Raw genomic sequence first — 13,159 nt, 5'->3', positions numbered from 1 at the left:
CATCACTGGCCATCAGAGAAATGCAAATCAAAACCACAATGACATCAGATAATTTCTTAAGAATGTGGCAATGAAGCTAGAAAACTGAAGGATATATGATAAGAAACCCTAATAGTTCTTCACAGTGGCCTACTGATATCATGGAAGGTGTCTTGAGAGCTATAAATAATAGAACAGTATGATTGCAATAGGGCATATTAAAGCAAAACAGGGAATAAAAATATTAATAGATTTTCTTCATGCCTATAATCCTAGCACTTTGGGAGGCCGAGGTGGAAGGATCACTTGAGGCCAGTAGTTCAAGACTAGCCTGGTCAGTATAGCGAGACTCCATCTCTACAAAAAAATACAAACATTAGCTGGGTGTGGTGGTACTTGCCTGTAGTCCCAGCTACTCAGGAGGCTAAGGCAGGAGGATTGCTTGAGCCCAGGAGTTCAAGGCTGCAGTTAGCTGTGAATGCACCACTCCCCTCCAGCCTGGGTGACAGAGTGAGACTCTGTCTCCCAAAAAAAGGCCGGGCACGGTGGCTCAAGCCTGTAATCCCAGCACTTTGGGAGGCCGAGGCAGGCGGATCACGAGGTCAGGAGATCGAGACCATCCTGGCTAACATGGTGAAACCCCATCTCTACTAAATATACAAAAAAAAATTAGCCAGGCATTGTGGCGGGCGCCTGTAGTCCCAGATACTCAGGAGGCTGAGGCAGGAGAATGGCGTGAACCCAAGGGGGCAGAGCTTGCAGTGAGCTGAGATCGCGCCATTGCACTCCAGCCTGGGTGACAGAGCGAGACTCCGTCTCAAAAAAAAAAAAAAAAAAAGACAAAGAAACCACACAGATTTTCTTAAGGATTTTCTGTATCTGCAGAATTCAGCTAAGGAGGAAGAGAGGAGAGATGAAATTCTAGGTAAGAGAGGCAAGTAGAACAAAACCTTGAGGTGACAGTGAGCATGGGATATTCAGTGTTGCTGATATAAGGAAATCAGCCTAAGAAGAAGTTTGCTTGCAGTAAAGAAGGATCCAACTTATAGTTAGGCTGGGCATGGTGGCTCATGCCTGCAATCCCAGTGCTTTGGGAGCCTGAGATGGGAGGATTGCTTGAGAGGCCAGGAGTTATATTCCAAGTTTATTTAAAATTCAGGATTCAGGTTACCAAAGAAGTAAGGATTAAAAAGCTATGCTCCTAGGCTAGCTTATAAACCCTAATTTAAAAAAGTATTGCAAGCCAAGATATACCAAATATTTACTATGTGGCAGACACTGTGCTAAGAACTCATCTCCCATGATTATCAGAACAGCTCTGTGAGGTAGATATAATAATTCTCATTTTATACACTAGGAAACCAGGTCTCAGGTTATTTGTCTTACTCAAGGTCAGATAGCTATTTAAACACACATTCATTCTTTCTTTCTTATTCATAGGATACATATGAAATGCCTACTACATGTCAGCAGTTAAAGTAGACCTTAGGATTAGAGAGACTAGAAGATACGCTGTCTGTCCTTCGTAAGCATACAGGAGATAGCCACTATAAACAGTTGCAGAATTGGGTAGTAGGAGAGGGGCATTGGAGCCATAGAAGAAAACCTAGGCTTGTAGAGCCAGGTCTAAAGAATGTGCAGGAGTTTTCCAGGCAGACAGTTTGGTAAAAGGAATTCTAAGTGAAAATAACCACTTTAAGGCATGGAGCATGAGAAAATGTGACTGTTAGGTAACAGTTCAGTAGGGTTACTGTGAAGTATGTGGGTTAGAGGTTAACTGGAGTGGTGGAGATTAAGGATACATCATAGGTAGGCATCATAAAAGGACTTTACATATCACAGTATAGAGTTTGCTTTTTTATTCAGAACATAATGGAGGTGTTGAAATGTTTCCATGAGAGGAATCACGTTATCATCTTTAGTGATAGTATAAAGGTGGATTCGAGGGGTGTGAGGAAGAATTCAGAAAGGATAGAATGGCAGGAATTTAATTCCTCATCATCTCATATTTGAACCAAGGAAATTGTAGCAGAAATCAAGTTTTAAGGAAGATTTCAGAGGTATTTAGAAGACTTAAGCAAGAGGACTTGCAAATGATTTGGCAGAGTTGTTTTTTGTGTTTGTCAAATTTGTTCTGAGACAAATTACATATATAAACAATTGTCTTCATATTTAAAATAGCTCTTGCAACATAGAAAGCACTGGATAAATATTTACTGACTGAATGAATGAAGCAGGGGGAGAGAGAGATGAAGAATTATACAATGACTCCCAGGTGCTTTCATTTAGGCAACTGAGAGGATGGTGGTGCTATTGTGAAAAAGACAATAGAAAGATCAGGATTGAGGCTGAGAACAATTGCCAATGTTTTTGTTTATTTGGAGCTTATTTTAGTTTTAGTCATTTAAAATTTTCCATTTAACTTTTTCGTATGTATATTTGCATTGGTAGTTTTAAATTCTTATCCAAGTAATACATGTTTTTTATCAAGTAGGTAAACAGGACAGGAGTATAAAGAATATCATTTCCCAAGCATCTTCCATTCACATTTCTACTCCCCTAGGGTAATTGCTATTACAAGTGTGTGGTCTTTTCTTTCACATTTTTTTCTGTGTGATTCACGCATGGACATACATAGTTTTGTTGTTTCTAACAGAACTGCAATTATTATATACATGCACTCTGTAACACCCCTGCTCCCCGCACACACACTTAAGGAGTCTATTTTAGAAATCCCTTCATGTCAGTATGTTCTGGTCCCTCATTCTTTTTAATGCCTGCTTTAGTGCCATTGTATTGATGAACTATACTTTTGTTATCCACATCCCTATTTGTAGTTAGTTTATTAGTATTTCAAATAATGCTGCAGTGAATAAGTTCTGTATGAACATAAGTATATTTTTGTACACTGAAAATGTACCTGTAAGGTAAATTCTTAGAGAGAGAAATGCTGGATCAAAGGGTTTATGTATTTAAAATGTTGATATTGGAGGGAGAGGCTTCAAGCTGGCTGACTAGGGGCACTTCGTACCTCCTCCACTAAGAAAAACCAAACTAGTGAGTGAATAATCACATGTTGACTAGATCATCCAAGAGAGAACACTGGAATTCAACAGAAAAGTGACAGGAAATACCTAAAGTTAAAAAGGAAAGGGAAACAAGGTAGCCTGTTCAGGTGGGATTAGTCAGGAGCCAAGAGAGACCCCATTGGTCCACATTCCCACTGTAGACTTCTGCAGTGCTGGCCATGGAAGAGCCCTTCAACCTTCCTGGGCCTTGAAACTAAGATAGGGAGCTGCCAGGAGATTGTGTGATGGCACTACACCAAGAAGGGAGCCCATGCTGGGTCCCACACACACTCTGAGAACTAAGCAACTGCAGCAAGGCACTATTTTAGAGCCCTGCCCCCAACAGACTGTGCACTATCCTGGGGTCCAGCAGCACTAGGGCTAAAGCACGAGAGAAGTGTGAGCTGCTGCCCTTGGGGCCAAGGTGTGGGTTAACACTGTTAGGTTAGCAGTGTAAGTGCTGCTGGGGAGTGAGTGATGCTGGGGCAAGTATTTCCCACCTGCTAGCCTAGGTGGTTCACATGTTCCCCACCTGCTAGCCTAGGCTTCCAGCTCAGAAGGTATCCCTCCCTTCTCCAGTGGCAGGGCAGCAGTGCAGCCACTACTGCCCCCCACCTGAGCATTCTGCCAGTGGCCTAGGGATCAGCCTGCCCCTGCCTATGATGACTGGCACCTGCACATATTGTTGAGAGCCTGAGGACAAGCCACCCCAACCTGGCTTCATATCCCTACTCCATGCCAGAGCACACAGGCTAGGGTCCAGGAGATTCCCCAGCGCATTCTACTACCATTGGCACCTGAATACTCCTCCAGGGGGCTTGAGGTTGGTTCTACCCATGCCTGCCACTACAATCACAGCTGACACCTACCTGCACATGCCACCTGCAGGCTTGGAGACTGAGCTGCCCACCCCATCACAGCCACCACCAACACCAGCATACACTGCTCAAGACCCAGAAGATTGTCCCACCACTGCCACTGCTGTTTTATGCCAGCTGCCCAGAGGCCCAAGAATCCGCCCACCCACCCAGCTCACTGCTGCAACTATCAGCATCTGAGTAAGCTACCTGAAGCCCACCTGGACTACTGGTGCCAACTCACCACTGCCTCTACTGGGGCTCAAAGACTGGCCTACCTGGTGTCCCAATCCTCAGCAAAACTTTACCACAGGCCCCACTAATAACTGCACCTAAAACCACTGAAGAAATTATATACACCACTGACACTGTTTATAGCCAAAGAAATCGTACAGATACTGTACCACTGCAAGCACCCAGAATCAAGGCCAAAGGGCCCTACCCAAACAACACCATAGATCTATCTTCAGGAAAACATTCCCTACAGAAGCAAATTCAAAAAATTGGAAGAAGTGACTATTACATCAGATGTGCAGTTATCAATGTAGGAAACATGAAAAAGCAAGGAAATATAACTCCAAAGGAATAACATAATTCTCTAGTAACAGATCCCAATAAAAAACAAATTTATAAAATCCTGGAAAAAGAATTCAAAATTTTGATATTAAAGAATCTCAATGAGATACAAGAAAATTCTGAAAAACAGTACAGAGAAATCAGAAAAACAATTCAGGATATGAATGAGAAATTTACCAAAGAGAGAGGTATAAAAAAGAACCAAACAGAAATTCTATAATGGAAGAATTCATTGAATGAAATACAAAATACATTTGAAAGCTTCAACAATAGACTAGATCAAGCAAAAGAGAAGATCTCAAAACTTGAAGACAGGTCCTGTGAAATAACCCAAGCAGACAAAAAGAAGAAAAATAAGAAAGAATTAACAAAGCCTTTGTGATATATGGGACAACATACAGTGACCAAATACACACATTATTGGTTTCCCAGATGGCAAAGAGGGAAGGGAAGGGTTGGAAAATCTATTTGATGAAATAATAGACAAAAACTTCCCAAGTCTAACAAGAGATTTAGACATCCAGATACTGGAGGCTCTGAGACCCCCCAAGAAGATGAAATGCAAAAAGGCATTATCCATGGTACATTATAGTCAAACTATCTAACATCAAAGACAAAGAGAGAATTCAAAAAACAGCAAGAAAAAAGCATGCAGTCACCTATCAAGGAACAGCTATGAGACTAATAGCAGATTTCTCAGCAGAAACCTTTACAGGCCAAGAGAGAATGGTATGATATATTCAAAGTACTGAAAGAGAAAAAAACTACCAACCAAGGATACTGTATCCAGCAAAATTATCCTTCATAAGTGAAGGAGAAGTAAATTCTTTCCCAGACAAGCAAAAGGTTAGGGAATTCATCACTACTAGACTGGCCCTAAAATATTAATATTGGAAATTGTTCCCCATAAACTATATAAATATATTTAATTTTTTCTAGTATGACTTTGTTTTTTGAGACAGTTTTCACTCTATCACCCAGGCTGGAGTGTAGTGGCACGATCTTGGCTCACTGCAACCTCCACCTCCCAGGTTCAAGCGATTCTCATGCCTCAGCCTCCTGAGCAACTGGGATTACAGGTGTACGCCAACACACCTGGCTAATTTTTGTATTTTTAGTAGAGATGGAGTTTCACCATGTTGGCCAGGCTGGTCTCGAACTCTTGACCTCAAGTGATCAGCCCACCTCAGCCTCCCAAACAGCTGGGATTACAGGCGTGAGCCACCAAACCCAGTCTGTAGTATGATTTTAAATTGTCCCTTTGTTTTTATTTTTTACCAACAGTGCATGTAATCAGTCTTTTAAATTGTTTGCCTATCTGATGATACATGCAGCATTTAATGTCATTAAACAACCTCAATTTGCATTAGATTTTTGTAACACTACTTTCTCTTGGACCTTTTTTTTTTTTTTTTTTGAGAACAGGTTTTCATTCCTTTCTATGTAAATGCTTCTCAAAAGTCCCTCAGCTCTCTAATGACTCTTTTAAGTAAGCTTATTTATATTCTTGTCTTTAAATCTTGACTATGAACTGGTAATAATAATATATTTTTATTAACTTTTCAACTTGGGAAACAAAAAGCTGCCTCTAATTTTACCTTCTTTGTAGATCTCTTCACATCTGGAATGTTAAGTAGCTGCTTGTTTGCATGTGATTTCTTTCTTTCACAATTCCATCTGCTGTAATGACACAAACTATATCTTTATATCTTTGTAAAACAGGCCTACTATCACTCCCCTGCTTGAAAATCTTCTATTGTTTTTCCTTGCCAGTGGGATAAATTTAAATTTATTTTAATGATATTCAAAACCATGCAGAAACTTGGCACCAAACTATCTCTCTACTTACCTCTGGCCATTTCTCCTTTCATCCTTGGTTTTCCAACCCTTGGGCACCTCGGTTGCAGTTGTATTTCAGTTCTTATCAACACCTCCACTGGACTGAAAGCAGTCTTTTTCCCTGTCTTTATTTCTGTTACGCAGGCTTAGGATATTCTCCCTTTCTACTGCCAATAACAACCGTGTATGAACATTTATTAAAACACCATTCTTCTTGTTATTAGTTACTATAAATTATTCTTAGGTTATGAACTTAATCACATTTTCTTTTCTTTGTTTTGAGACAGTCTTGATCTGTCGCCCAGGCTGGAGTGCAGTGGTGCAGTCTTGGCCCACTGCAACCTTCTCCTCCTGGGTTCAAGCAATTCTTGTGCCTCAGCTTCCTGAATAGCTGGGATTACAGGTGTGCACCACCATGCCCTGCTAATTTTTGTATTTTTAGTAGAGATGGGGTTTTACTATGTTGGCCTGGCTGGTCGCAAACTCCTGGCCTCAAGTGATCTGCCTGCCTCAGCCTCTCAAAGTGCTACAGGCGTGAGTCACTGCAGCCAGCCCTTAATCACATTTTCCGGAGTTGTCTTGAGATGTGATGCCAGTAGAAAGGTGTATTTCTAAGCCTAGGGAAGACCTGTGGTTTTGTTTGTTATATCTTAAACACTTTTTACTTTGAGATAATTGTAGCTACACATACAGTCGTTAGAAATAATAAATACAAAGAGTGCTCTTACATTCCCCACCCAGTTCTCCCAGTGGTAATATCTTGCATAACTGTAGTATAATATCACAACCAAGAAATTGATAGTGATACAGTCATCCAACTTAATTCAGAATTCATTAGTTTTATACGCATTCATTTATGTGTATATAAGTGTGTGCATATTGAGTTCTGTGCAGTTTTACCACATATGTAGTTTTGTGTGACCTCTTCCACACTTAAGATCTTGTTAAGAATTTAACAGTTAAGAATTTCTTGATTTCTTTCTTTTCTTTTCCTTTCCTTTTTCCCCCCTTTTTTCTTTCTTCTTTCCTTTCTTTCAAAACAGGGTCTCACTTTTGCACCTAAGCTGGAGTGAAGTGGCTCACTGTAGCCTCAAACTCTTGGATCCAAGTGATCCTTCCACATCACCTCCTGCATAGCCACCACTACCACCATGCTTGGCTAATTTTAAAATTGTTTTTGTAGAGGCGAGGTTTTGTTATATTGCCCAGGCTGATCTCAAACTCCTGGCCTCAAGCAATCCTTCTGCCTCAGCCTCCCAAAATGCTGGGATTACATGCGTGAGCCACTGTGCTCAGCCTTGATTTATTTCTTAACGAGAAATTTCTTCTGGTAAAGTTTTCTAGGTTTTCCTAGATATTTTATATGATATTCATATAAGAAATAGTTCACAGCATGAACTTAGGTGGTATATGGATGAATGGTTTTGTATTTTACTAGTTATAACCTAATTATTATGGCAAATATTTTTCAGTTATAATAGTGATATAAAGTCGTAAGATACATATATTTTAGTTTAAAAGGTTAGTCATTTTAACACAAATGATAAGTAAATAATAGTACAGAAGATAGGAGACAAAAATAGTAGATGATGTGTACAAAGGACTTAGGATACATAAGTCTTGGTATGAACTATATCAGAATGAAGAGACCCTTTTTAATGTTCAGCATTGTTACTGAGGCTAAGAACAATCTTATGTCAGCAAAAGACAGAGGTTTGGGAGCCAGACACATTTGGTTTCAAATCTAGGCTCCATCATTCCTTCCTCTCCTCCTCCAGTAAATATGTATTGAGTGCCTGCTATGCCATACCCTGTGCCGAACATACAACAGTGAATGAAACAAAGCTTCTGCTGCATGGAGCCTACATTCTAATGAGGGAAGACAAACAGTAAACAAGCGAATATTTAAACATATATGCCAATTGGCGGTAAGAACAGTAAGTAAGCATAGTAGGGAGAATACAGAGGGCCAAGAAGTGATTGCGCAGCAATTGCTGTAATGTGCAGAGCACAGGTGTTGGGGGACAAGGCAGAAGCAGAGAGGGCAGGTAGGAGACTGTTGTAGTAATCTAGGCATAAGGTGAGGGTGGCTCAAAGCAGGGTAGTCACAGTGGAGGAGACTGGCAGTAATTAAATTCCATGGTATTTTTTAAGTCTAGCAAAAGAGGATTTCTTGATGGAGCAGATATGATAGACAAATGAGGAATCAATGATGATTCCAGGGCTTTGGGTTTGAGCCAACTACTAGAAGGTTTGAGTTGCTGTCAATGAGATGGAACAGATAGATTGCCAGAACAGATTTTAGGGAAATCAAGAATTTAGTTTTGTACATGTTAGGTGTAAGGTGCCTACTAAATATCCAAGTTGGATATGTTGAACAGGCAGTTAGGGTTTAGGGAAGGTGTCTGGGCAGGAATTAAAAATACAGGAATTGGGCTGAGAGTAGTGGTTCATGCATGTAATCCCAGAATTTTAGGAGGCTAAGGCAGGAGGATGGCTCAAAGCCAGGAGTTCAAGATGCAGATTAAGCAACAAAGTGAGACACCATTTCTATTTAGAAAAAAAATAGCCAGATGCAGTGGCTCATGCCTGTAGGCCCAGTTACTTGGGAGGCTGAGGCGGGAGGACCACTTGAGCCCAGGAGTTCGAGGCTGTAGTAAGCTGTGATCATGCCAGTGCACTCCAGCCTGAGCAACAGAACAAGACGCTGCCTTTAAAAAAAAAAAAAAAGTTTAGGAATAGTCAGCATATTGATACTCTTTAAAGCCATGAGACCGGATGGCTTTAAAGCCATCTATAGAGTGAGATCATCTAAAGGCTGAATGTAGGCCTGGTGCAGTGGCTCACATCTGAAATTCTAGCACTTTGGAAGGCTGAGGTAGGAGGATTGCTTGAGCCCAGGCGTTTGAGGCAGTCAGCTATGACTGTGCCACTGCACTACCACCTGAGTGACAGAGCAAGACCTTATCTCTAAAAATAAATAATAAAAATAAAATAAAAATTTAAAAACAATTTTCAACAGAGTGAATGTAGTTAGAGAAGAGAAGAAGCCTGGGGTCTGACTTGAGGGCACTCCAGTATTTATGGGACAGTGAGATGAAGAGGAACCGGCAAAGGAGAGACTAAAGAATGGCTGGTGAGGTGGGAGTAGACTAAGGGAGAGTGATGTCCTAGAAGCCAAGTGAAGAAAACATTTCAAGAAGGATAAACTAGGTAAATGTTGCTGATAGGTCGAGTAATAGAATCAAGACTTGAACTATTTGGACTAGCCATAGGAAGATCATTGATAACTTTGGCAAGCAATTTCAGAAGAGTGGTAGACACTAAAGTCTGATTTGGATAGAATTGAGAGACCCAGATGAGAGAAAGTAGAAACAGTAATTTTAGATAATTCTTTCAAGGAGTTTTTCTATAAAAGAGAGCAGACATTAGGGTGGTAGCTGGTGAGAAATGGAGGTTTGATGGAGATTTTTCAAATGGAATATTATAGCATGTTTGCTCACAAGAATGCTCCAGTAGAGAGGGAAAAACTGACGTTGTAGATTTTTGAATTGATATTCTTGAGTGAGAGGTTATGTAACATAGTGTAAATGTGAGGAGTTGGCCTTCAGAGCACGGGTAGTTCGTGCAAGTAATAGGAGGATTGGCACAATGTATGGGTGCAGAGACAAGGAGTTTGGCAGATGTGGTGAGAACATGTGGACATTGCCTTCTGATAGTGCCACTGTTGGCTGAAAGTGTGGTCGTATTAGAGGTTTGAGAAGAGAGAAGTTGGGAAATAATTGTGTAGAAGGGTGGGTGAAGAATGGATTAAGGAAATATAGTACCCTTGCTGGGTAGCACTAAGGGGTTACCAGCATTTATTTGACATCAATTTAAAATGCGACCAGGCAACGTAATTATCTTTTTCTCCAGCCACATTCTGCCATATACTTTGGTATGATGTAAACAGTTTTAGATTTAACCAAAGTAGGAGCTTGTAGGTTATAAAGGTGGAAAGAGAAAGAGGCAAGGGTAATAAGGGCATACATAAGGGAGTGATTATAAGGATAGACCATGAAACCTAAGCTGGGTAATGAACTGAAAAGGGAGATTATGAGAGGGGCAAGAGACAATGGAAAGGGGGTAGGACCAACTGGATTGTGGGTTCTTATAGGATTGAGTAATTGTTAGAGTCAGAATTCTAAAGGGTGTGAGTAGAATCAGGAGGTGTTAGTCAGAAATCAGAAGATTGAACTTGGGATGAGAGCAAAGCAGTAGTTATTAGTAATGGCAGAGTCTAGGTTATGACCATGGAGGTGCTATTTCCTGGTGAGTAGCCTTAGAAAAATTTCACAACCTCTCGGAGCCTCAATTTTCTCCTCTGTAAAATGAGAATAATACCTATCTTACAGAGTTATGATGAGGATTAAATGATATTATAAATGTAAGATACATAATGTAGTACTTACCATGTGATACGTAGAATGGCAAAGTACCGTATTTGATACTTTTTTTTTTTTTTTTTTTTTTTGGAGATGGAGTCTCACTCTGTTGCCCAGGCTGGAGTGCAGTGGCACTATCTCGGCTCACTGTAACCTCCACCTTCCAGTTAAGGCGATTCTCCTGCCTCAGTCTCCTGAGTAGCTGGTGGGGTTACAGGCGCCAGCCACAATGCCTGGCTAATTTTTGTATTTTCAGTAGAGATGGGATTTCACCATGTTGGCCAGGCTGGTCACGAACTCCTGACCTCAGGTAGTCCGCCCACCTCGGCCTCCCAGAGTGCTGGGATTACAGGCGTGAGCCACCACGCTGGCTGATACTTTTCTTATCCTTCACAGTTGCTTCATATGAAACCTGGTGAAATAAAAATTTTTTAAAAATCACTCTATGACCGGCCGGGTGCCGTGGCTCACACTTGTAATCCCAGCACTTTGGGAGTCCGAGGCGGGCAGATCACGAGGTCAGGAGATCGAGACCACAGTGAAACCCTGTCTCTACTAAAAATACAAAAAATTAGCCGGGCACGGTGGCGGGCGCCTGTAGTCCCAGCTACTCGGAGAGGCTGAGGCAGGAGAATGGCGTGAACTCGGGAGGCGGAGCTTGCAGTGAGCCAAGATTGCGCCACTGCACTCCAGCCTCTGTGACCGAGCGAGACTCCGTCTCAAAAAAAAAAAAAAAATCACTCTATGGCCTATGATTATTTTTCCTTAATTGGAATGAAAAACACCACTACCATTGGGAGTACCACTATTATGTTAACAAGAAGTGCTTCTATTTCTGTTACAATTCTGCTACTGTTACTATGTATTCATTTAAAAGAATCTGTGTATCATGAATTTTCATATCATTTGCATTTAATTTTTAAAATAGCGCTGTGAGGTAAGTGGTGCAGGTATTTTTGTTATTTCTCCATTTGCCCGTTGAGGAAATGAAATTATAGTGAAGTGTGCTACTTATGATTATTTTGTTAAAACTAGAAGTTGAACTTAGGTCTTCTGACTGGTGACTGAATTCTGTGCTTTTCATGGTATATCAGTGTTCAGGATATGTTTCCCTGCTATAAGTCTGCTAAACTCTAAAGGTCTCTTTTTAAACCATCTTTTTAATGAAAGGATTTGTCTTTTTATTGTACAGTCTTCATAGTTAATACATTCATCCATTCATTTATTTACTCCTTCAACACATATTATTGTAACCATTCTTTATTTGCTAGGTCCTTGCAATAGCAAGACATATACCCCTGCCTTCATAGAGCTTTCACTATAGTGAGAGGGACAGATGTTAATAAACAATTACATTAAAATATTTATAATTAAAAGAAAAGTGCTGGAGCCATGAACAACTAACAAAGAATAACTTGATTGAGTTTGGGGGTTGGTTTGGTGGTGATGGTGAAAGACTTCCCAAAGAAATTTAAACTGAGACTGGAAGGGCGAACAGCTATTAACTAGGAGAAGGGATAAAGAGAAGAGGGTATTACACTGAGAGAAGAACATGGATGAAGGGTCTCTCCCTTCCTCTCTTTATTCCTATCACAATTCATAATGGTTCTTTTTCATTTTCTTTATTATTTTAAAATGTATTTTAAGTATAAATTAATAGTTACAAATCATAGTACTGAATTTTTCTCTCAGTGCATTCTTCAAGAAAATCAATTGTTGGGACTGCTTAGGAGGGAGAGCCTGTGGTGAGTTTACATTGCAAGTTCCATTGGTTGTCATGCAGTGAGGCCATGGAGGGCGTTCATTTTGCTCTTCTTAACTTCATCAGTGCTTTTATGCTGACAGTTTTTGCTGGTGCAACACATTGAATCTTTCCAAAGGGATAGTGATACACCTCTGCCGAAATAATGACTATTTCCATCTAAACTAATTCATCTGGTATATTACATGAACTAATTTGTAAGACTCCATGATTGAAAACCATAGTTTATCAAGTTTTTTTCTTTATTTCTAAGATAGGGACCCAGGAAATTTTTCTTTTTCTTGCTTCTACACTGTCATCTGTTGACCACAGTGAGCATTCTGTATAGCATTTAGTCCCACATGTTGCTGTGGTTGAAAATCGATATGGATTTCCCACAAAAGGGAAAGCTCAGGAGATGAATATTATAATCTATCAGAATTTCACTTTAAGGACTCATTTTAAAAAATAAAGCACTACCATTGTTATAAGTTATCGATTGTGTTTATAAATAGTGTAGGAGCATGCTAGAATTGACTAAGGCATTTAGCAAGTAGGAAAGAAGGTTGAAGAGGAAATTGGCTAGAAAAAGCAAAGGATTAATAATTCTTTGACTTGACTGAGATTGCTGAGCACATTTATCAAGCAAAGGTGATGGGACTTGCTTGGAATGAA

General features: G+C 40.3%; 1 protein-coding gene across 3 annotated transcripts in view; it reads left to right on the top strand.

Moving 5' to 3' along the window:
- The window catches only part of FCHSD2 (FCH and double SH3 domains 2), a 339,951-nt gene that overhangs the window by 139,040 nt on the left and 187,752 nt on the right, over positions 1 to 13,159 (top strand). The window lies entirely within an intron of this gene.

This window comes from Hylobates moloch, unplaced genomic scaffold, assembly GCF_009828535.3.
Source record: "Hylobates moloch isolate HMO894 unplaced genomic scaffold, HMol_V3 SCAFFOLD_11, whole genome shotgun sequence".
Lineage (NCBI taxonomy): Eukaryota > Metazoa > Chordata > Mammalia > Primates > Hylobatidae > Hylobates > Hylobates moloch.
The sequence above is the reverse complement of the archived record's forward strand: the minus strand, read 5'-3'. Positions and strand labels throughout refer to the sequence as shown.